The sequence below is a fragment of the Sciurus carolinensis genome, chromosome 11 (assembly GCF_902686445.1).
Source record: "Sciurus carolinensis chromosome 11, mSciCar1.2, whole genome shotgun sequence".
Lineage (NCBI taxonomy): Eukaryota > Metazoa > Chordata > Mammalia > Rodentia > Sciuridae > Sciurus > Sciurus carolinensis.
In genome coordinates, this window is record NC_062223.1 from 75,274,670 (window position 1) to 75,283,888 (window position 9,219).

Consider the following 9,219-nt stretch of genomic DNA (forward strand, 5'->3'; position numbering starts at 1 on the left):
TGGCTCAATGGTTAAGTGCCCATGTGTTCAAAAAAAAATATATATATATATATATGGAGGAGAGATAAATGCCTCTCAGAGAGAAGGTTACAAGACTTATCCACATTTCCTTTATACAATTTTGTATTGTTCCTCTGGGAACAACAGTCACAAAGAACAAATCAACCTAAAAAGTAGAATAGAGAGCCCAGCAACAGACCACACAAATGTTTATGTGCGGGATTTATGACAAAGGCTATACTCCAGTTTATCAGCAATGTTTTTAAATAAATGGGCAGATCATGTTTATAGCAGCACTGTTGACAATGTAACCAAACCTAGGTGTCCAAACTATGGAACCAGCTTAGGCATCCACCAATGACAAAGGGATAAATAAAATGTGGTATATATACACAATGGAGTTTTATTCTGCCATAAAGAAGAATGAAATCATGTCAATTGCAAGAAAATTGATGAAACTTGAGACCATCATGTTAAGTGAAATAACATACTCAGCAAGTCAGGGATTATATGTTTTCTGTCATGAGGAAGCTAGAGAGAAAAAAAGAAGGAAAAGTGAGGGAATCTCATGAAAATCAAAAGGAGATCAGTAGATAGAGGAAAATAACTGGGAGGAGACAAGAGGGGAGGGAAAGAGGAAATACTGGGGAATGATATTGACCAAATTTTATTGTATATTGTCTGCCTATACGAATATGTAACAATAAATTCCACCATTATGTACAACTATAACTCACCAATAAAAATACTAAAAAATTTAAAAATGGGTTGATGAGATAACTAAGCTGAGAAATATAAACCTTGACACATTTCCCCAATTGTCAGAAATTAATTTAGGATAGACTGAGACTTCAATGTGGAAAATAAGTCAATCAAGTTTCTCGAAGAATACAGATGGAAAACATTTCTTTAAAAGAACATAAAAGGTTGATAAATTGGATTTCATTAAAATTAAGAACTTCCATTGGTTGGCTATGGTGGTGCATGCCTGTAATCCCAGCGACTCCAGAGACTGAGGCAGGAAGATTCTAAGTTTGAGGTCAGCCTCAGCAACTTAATGAGACCCTGTCTCAAAAAACAAACAAACAAACAAACAAACAAACAAAAAGGGCTGGAGATGTAGCTTAGTGGCACCCCTGGGTTCAATACCTAGTATAAAAATAAAAATAGAACTTCTTGTCATCCAAAGACACTATTAAGAGAGTAAAAGGGAGGACATAAACTAGGAACAGATATTTGCAACATATGTATATATGAATCATGCTAGGCTATAAATTTTATATCTAACCCAGGGGCACTCTACTACAGAGCTATATCCCAGCCCTTTTCCCTTTTTATTTTATATTTTGAGACAGGATCTCCCTAAGTTGCCTAGGCAAGATTTGCGATCTTCCAACCTCAGTCTCCTGAGTAGCTGGCATTATAGGCATGCCACTATGCCCAGCTTGAAATATCATATATTGACATCAATATACATACTGCATACAAATATATGATAGATCTGAAAATGTGTTAGTTATCTTTCTGCTACTATAACAAATAACTCAGATAACAACTTAAAAAGAGAAAAGATTTACTTTGCACATGGTTTCAGAGGTTTTAGTCCATGATTGACCTTATTTCTTTGGGTCTGTGACAGTACATTATATAGCGAAGCAAAATTGCTCACCTAATGGACAAGAAGAAAAAAAAGAAGAAGGGGCCAGAGTATACTATCCCTTTGTGGACACACCCCCAGTGACCTAAAGACCTCCCATTAAGCTCCACCTCTTAAAGGTTCTATCACCTTCCAATAGTGGTGCAGTGGAACCAAGTCTTTACCAAGTGGACAGACTTAGGATACAAACATTTCTCAGCAATGAGAAATAATGAACTACAAACATGATACCTGACAATCATGAATGACACTCAAAGATTTAATGTTAAGTGAAAGAAGTTAGATATAAAAGTTCAAATTCTATGATTCCATTTATATGACATTCAAAAATAGTAAAAACATATGCATGGTGACAGGTATCAGAAGAGTGGTTACTTTTGGAGTAGGTACTGATTGGGAGAAGCACAAGGGACTCTTTTGGGGTGCCAGAAATATTCTTTACCAGGTCTGGGTGATCATTCCACAGGTGAAATGTAGTTACAGAGCTTAAAATTTGTGCACTTACTGATATAAGTTATATTTCTCTCTTTTCTTTCTGTCGTCAATAGACACAATGTCTTTATTTTATTTATTTGTTGGTGCTGAGGATCAAACCCAGTGCTTTATACATGCTAGGCAAGTGCTCTACCACTGAACTACAACCTCGGCCCCTATAAGTTATATTTCAATAAAAAAAAATTTCTAAAGTCTTAAAATTAAAAGGAAAAATAATCACATAAGGAAATAAGATATCATTGGCAAGTACAAGCAGCAGTGACATCAGAAGAGATTCAGAAGGAAGGAGTCAGCTGCTGCAGGTGGCCTGGCAAGGTGGCAGCTGAGTTCAGTTCCTCCAAAGTTATAAAAGCAGGAAACTCAAGACAAGGAAACCTAACAAGGCCAGTGATTTTAGTGATATGACAAATTGGCCAACACCAGGAGAATTAGTAGACATTGGAAAAACCTTTTTGTAGTCTCAGAGTGTCATCAGTCAAGGAAATAAGAAGACACAAATAGAAAAGAAAAAGTAGAGAAGGTTGAATAGAGAAGTAACAGTAAGGCGAAGAAAACTAGGAAACAAAATTAGATGATCCTGTTGAAAATGTCAGTGAGGATGAGGCTCAATCAAGTAATCTGTGTGAGGAGTGAGGGGATAGTAGTCAAGGTCCCTTTAGAGGCTGAGGAAGAGGCTAAGGATGGGGAAGAGGATGAGGCAGAGGAGACCCTCAAGTGAATTTTGATTATTTGTATGGGTACCGAGAGCATGATGAAAGGACAAATCGGTCATTTCAAACAGAACTTAACCCCAGAATGATGTATTACTATGATAGTGACATGGGTGTATGGGCGTACCCTGTGGAAGAAATACTGCTTAACCGAGTATAGTAAGTGCCAAGTTGAATATTACTTCAGGATACAAAACTTGGAACATGACTTCTTCCTTTGGAGAAAGATGGATGAACAGGGTTTCTCACCTATTTCCCTGATTGCCCAACTTCATCATGTCCGAGTTCTCACCACAAACCTTTATCTCATTCAAGAGACTGAAGAACAACACAGAAGTAGTTGTGAATGAGAAAACAGGGAAAAGGATAGAACCAGAAAATGGCCCATCCTGGTACCTCCTCCCAAAAATGTGCCACCAAAAGACTTCTCTTGAATGACTGATTGCCCAGAGTTCAAACCAGGTCAAGACTTTTGCTCACTTACAGTCAGGTTCATGATCTACTAATGTCATTCAATGTGCAGGTGATTCAATGAAATGCCAGGAATGAGCCGGGCTGCTAAGATGAAATCCACCAGACTATCTTCTGTGCAAAATTATCCACTACTACCCTGTTTTAGTCAGTTTTTTCACTGCTGTGACTAAATGATCTGATCAGCACAAATATAGAGGAGGAAAGGTTTTTTTTTTTTTCTAGTTAACAAAATTGTTTATATTCAAGGTATACAATGTGATATTTTAATACACAGAGACATTATGAAAAATGATCCCTTGCTCAAACCAATTAACATATCCACTGCCCCATTACCTTCTCTCTTTTTCTTTCCTTCCTTCCTTCCTTTTTGTTTCTTCCATTTAGTTTGTGTGGAGGGAACACTTAGAGGTTTCCTATGTTTATTCCTTCACTAAGTGGTCTGCATTCTTTGCGTCTTTTATTTGCATTTGACTTTTCTGCTGTTTTGTTCTCCTAGAAGCCTTTATAATATTTTTTCATTGTCCCTGTGGTCTTTCAAAGCTACAGAGAGCATCTGTTCATCTCTGCCCTTTGTGATGATGTACCTGGCCTCCTTCCCCTTCCTCTCTTCAGGAGAGAAGGTTTATTTGCAGGCTCACGGTTTCAGAGGTCTTAGTCCATAGAAGGCTGGCTCCGTTCCTCAGGGCTCAAGGTGAGGCTCAACATCATGGTGGGAGAGGGTGGTGAAGAGAAGCAGCTCACATTATGGTGATCAGAAAGCAGAGAGAGAGAGACTCCACTCTCTAGATACAAAATATATACCCCAAAGCCACACCTCAATTCCAATCTCCTCCAGCCACACCCATCAGGGATTAATTCACTGATTGGGTGAAGACTCTTACAACTCAATCATTTCTCCTCTGAATCTTCCTGTATTGTCTCACATGCGAGCTTTTGGGGGATCCCTCACATCCAAACCATAACACACCCGCTGGGCAGCACAACAGTGGAGATGACCACCTTTGTGATAAAGGGAGACAGAACAGAAAACTGCTGCTGTTATTACAGGAGCTGCCTGCTTTTTTCTGTGTGACTGAATTTAGCCCTCATGGGTTACTTTCATTTGCAGGGATCTTTTGCAGGGGAAGCTAATTATTATCATTGTGGAAATACTGCAAGGTTCTATCGTTTGTTTTCAGGCATATGTACTTGTGTACCGGTCAACAAGGTGAAAAAAGGGAGGACTTAGCAGTGTTTCCCAGATTGTTAAATCCTTTGCTATTGATTTGTCCTTAACTGTGGTGAACATTACATAACCTACTTGTTAAGGTGTTGCACATGGACTGTAAGATTTATTAATGTGGACACTAAATGGTAAGAAATTTAAGAAATGAAAAAAGATATTTTGTCCCATAACTCTTCAAAATGTACTTCTGATAGATCAGTATGAGTTCTGCCCTTCAGTGAAGTATTAATTGATGGACAGTTTCACAGATATTTTCATCTCGTATTTCTTTGTCAGTTCTGTGCTTCTAATGCCAGCAAGCTATTTGGGCAAGTGTTTTAAGTGGTGAAGAAATGTGACATTGCATGTGTATGTGTGTTTGAAGATATAATGGTCAAAACTGTAAAAGTTAGAGTTTTTAATTGTGTAAACTTGGGTCCAAGATGACACTTTTAACCAGTTTATGAACAATCATTGGTGAGTTGGAAAATATAGAAAAGACTTTTTCTGCAGGGTAGTTAATTTAGGTCAGTCAAGTTGGTGATACCTATTCATTAACAATTTATGCATCATTAATAAAATTATAAGAATAAAATCATAAAAATAAAGAAATTCAGAAGAAATTTCACTAATGGCATTTTCAGAGTTTATATAATAACATGTTTCATAACTTTGATTAAACAACAGAAATGCTTTAAAACATACAGAAAATAAGAGTTATGTAGTTATAAGGAATTATCAGGCAAACTTGAAAATAAAGAAAAAAATAGACATTTTAGAAGCAAAGTCAGAAAATAATTATAATTAAAAACTCAATATATAGATCTCCCATTTCCCTGAAGATGGAGTGGGTGTAATTTTCTCCATTCCTCCTATTAAGTACAGCTAAATCCTCATTTATGTAAAATAAACAAGAGACTGAAGAAAGCAGACCTGGTAGGGACTTTGGTGGAAGGAATGACACAGTGATGAGTTCCCTTCATTTTCTTTGTCTCTCATGTATCCCTGAAATGCCAATGGGCACAGACCCCCCAAAGCCTGGACTAAAGCCTGCTGTGTCTAGTCAAAGGACCAGGAAAGCAACAACAGCATGGAACTATTGTACTCTAGCCAAACACCAAACATGCATGCAAAGGCCAAGCGGATGTGAAGGTCTCCACCCAGCTCCCTGCTGGAGAAAAGTCAGAGAAGGCTGTCAGGAACTGGGACTCTCATCCCTGCTGAGCAGTAACAAGGCTCCCACCTTACTGCTGGTGCCAGGGAGAGGGGGGGTGCCTGGTTCCCACAGGGCAGGAGTGAGGAGCCCTCTTCCTTTTGTGTCAAGGGAAGCTGAAGGCTGGGTGGGAAACTTGCACTTCTACCTGCTTCTGGCAATAATGAGGTGGCAACAGCCCCATACACATACCTTGCCCTGCTGGAGTGATGTCACAAAAACTCCAGCTGAAAAGAAGGTTTAAATAAGATCCTGAGTCTTATAAAGCCTGTATTTTCACATTTAAATTAAAAAATCACTTGTTATCCTGTATTAGTTTGCTCAGGCTGCCATAACAAGACTGGATGCTTAAATAAAATTTATTTCTCAAGTTCTGGAGGTTGAGAGGTCTCCAGATCAAGGAACTGGCAAGTGTGGTTCCTGGTGAGGGTTCTCTTCCTTGGCTTGCAGATGACTAGCTTCTCACTGAGTCCTCTGTAGCCTTCCCTCTGTGCTCAAATGGAGGGAGAGAGGGCAAACATTTTGGTGCCTCTTCTTATAAGGGCATTAAACCCATCAGACCAGGGTCCTACCCTCAAGACTTCATGTAACCCTAATTACCTTTCGAATACCATCACTTTGAGGTTAGAAGTTCAACATGTGAACCTAAAGAGGAAGAAACTTCTATCCACAATACAAACCAAGAACCAGGAAGATCCCAAAACTGAATTTAAAAAAGACAACCCACAAATGCTAATAGCAAAGTGACAGAGATCTTAGAATTATCTGACAAAGATTTCAAAACAGCATCATAAAAATACCTTAATAAGCAATTATGAACATGTTTCTAACATGAAAAACAGAATGTCTTGTAAAGAGAGTAAAGATATGAAGAAGACACAAATGGAAAATTTAAAACTGAGAAGTATAATAACTGAGGCTAAAGTCACTCAACAGTACAGTGGAAGGGACAGAGAAAGAATCAGAGAACTGGGAGACAGAACATCAGAAATGACCTGATCTGAACAACAGACTGAAAAAAATGTTAACATAGCCTGAGGGGCTCTGTGAGACTATTGCAAAAGATGTCCCATGTAGCATTTGCATCATGGAGTCCGAGGAGAGGAGGAAAAGTGTGGGGCTGAAGCACATATGAAGAAATAATGGCTGAAATTTTTCCAAATTTGGCCAGAGACATAAATCTACACAGTTAAAAAGTTGAAAAAAACCCTGTACAGGATAAAACCAAAGAAACTCATATCAAAACACATTGAAGTTCCCCAAACTAAGACAAAAAAATACCTTTTTCTGTACAAAGGATTGAACCCAGGAGTGCTCTACCACTGACTACATCCCAGCCCTTTTTATTTCATTTTGAAACAGGGTCTTGCTAGGTTGCCCAGACTGGCTTGGAATTTGTGATCCTCTTGCCTCAGCCTCCTGAGTTGCTGGGATTACAGGTATGTGCCACCATAACTAGTCAAAGAAAGAATATTGAAAGTTGTGAAGGAGAATTGACATCTTACAGGGGAGAAACAACTCCAATGACCACACATTTCTCATGAGAAACATTGAATGCCAAACTCATGTGTAAGACGATGCAAGAAAGTTTAGAGTTGAAATGTTTGGGTTATGAGAGGTTTAACCTGCTCAGTGCACTAATTCCCTGATTGGGATTAATTTGGTGGTGACAGTAGGCAGGCGGGGAGTGACTGGACGAGGTGGTCTCTGAGGGTGTGTCTTTGGGGTTTATATGTTTTCCTTATTAGCAGAGTTCTCTCTTTGCTTCCTGGTGCCACATTTCTAGTTGCTTTCCTCCACCACATCCTTACGCCATGATGTTCTGCCTCATCTCAGGCCCTTAGGAATGGAATCGGCCATTTATGAACTGAGACCTCTGAAACCTTGAACACCAAATAAACTTTTCCTTCTCTAAAATTGTTCTTCTCATGTCTTTTGGTTGCAGCAGAGAAAAAGCGGACTAAAACAAAATCAGATAAAATAGACTTCAGAACAAGGAAAATTACTGGAGACTGAGAAGGATAGGAGCATTCTACAACAAAGCTGACCAGAGTTCTTCAAAACTCTCAGGGTAATAAAAAACAAAGACAGTCTAAGAAAGCGGAACAACCCAGAGGAGCCCATGTGTTAAAATATCCCGAGGGGGGAACCCAAAACAGAAAAGGTCATTAGGTAAAAATTAGGGAAATCTGAATAAACTATAGACTTTGGTCCACAATAATGTATCCATATGGGCTTATTAATTGAAACAAATGTACCAAACTCAGGTAAGATGTTCATAGTAGAAAAAATTTTGTGCAGCAAAATACTCAGCTTCTTGCACTATCTGTTCAATTTCTCTGTAAATCAAAAACTATTCTAAAAAAATTAAGCCTATGAATTTAAAATAAATAATATGATATCTTGGATATTAGGGAAAATGATGGACATTAGAACTGCACCATGCCACTCTCCTGGTTCTCAGGACTTCAGGCTCAGACTGAAACTAAGCCACTGGATCCCCTGGGTTACCAGCTTGCCGACTCACTCTGAATATCTGGGGACTTGCCCACCTGCATGATCACAGGAGCCAAATTCCTTTCAATCCATCTATGTACCTACCTACTGCCTATATACCTCGTTGTGTACACATTCTTTTGGTTCTATTTCTCTGGAAACCCTGACTAATTTAGTCATGATATACCAAATCAAACAAAGATATTTTAAAAAAGGAAAATTATAGGCCCAGTCCTTTTATGAATATGAATACAAAAAAATTCTTAAAACATTAGTGAATCTAATTCAAGAGTACACACAAAAAAATTGCCCGTTGCTTTGTTAAATTTAACCCAGGTATGCAAAGCTGGTTTAGTATTAGAAAATCCCAAATGTAAATCATTGTATTAACTAGTTAAAACAGAGGAAAAAAAGCATATTTATGTGAATTGGTCAGAAAAATCCTTTGCAAAAATTCAACTCTCAATCATGATATATATTTGTAGAAAAATAAGAATAGAATAGAAAATTTTCACCTTTTAAAAATGTTTTTATTAGTGCATAATAGTTATACATAATTGTGGGGTTCATTTTGACATACTCATAAATGCATATACTATAATTTACTCCACTTCCATCTCCAGAACTACCCCCTTCTTTCTCTTCCTCCCTCCCCCATCTAATTCTCTACTCTTCTCTATTGGTCTTCCTTCTAGTAATTAATTTTTAAAATCTGCTCTTTTTTCTTAAATCCCCAGAGAAACCTCATTCTAAATGGAGAAACTTGGAAGTATTCCTCTAAAGCTAGGAAAGGTACACAAGAACGCCTGTTATCATTACTTTTATTTAATATGATGTGGAAGATTCTAACCAGTACAATACAACAAAGAAAAAGGATATTAGGGTCAAAGTATTGGAAAAGAAGGCATAGAAATGTCACTGTTTGAAAATAACAAACCCAAACAAATGTGCTGATAAGTTATTAGAAATA

General features: G+C 37.9%; 1 pseudogene; it reads left to right on the top strand.

Annotated features, from left to right (window-relative positions):
- Positions 1-2,553: 2,553 nt before the first annotated feature.
- On the top strand, positions 2,554-3,368 carry LOC124958807 (la-related protein 1B-like; annotated as a pseudogene).
- Positions 3,369-9,219: the final 5,851 nt, after the last annotated feature.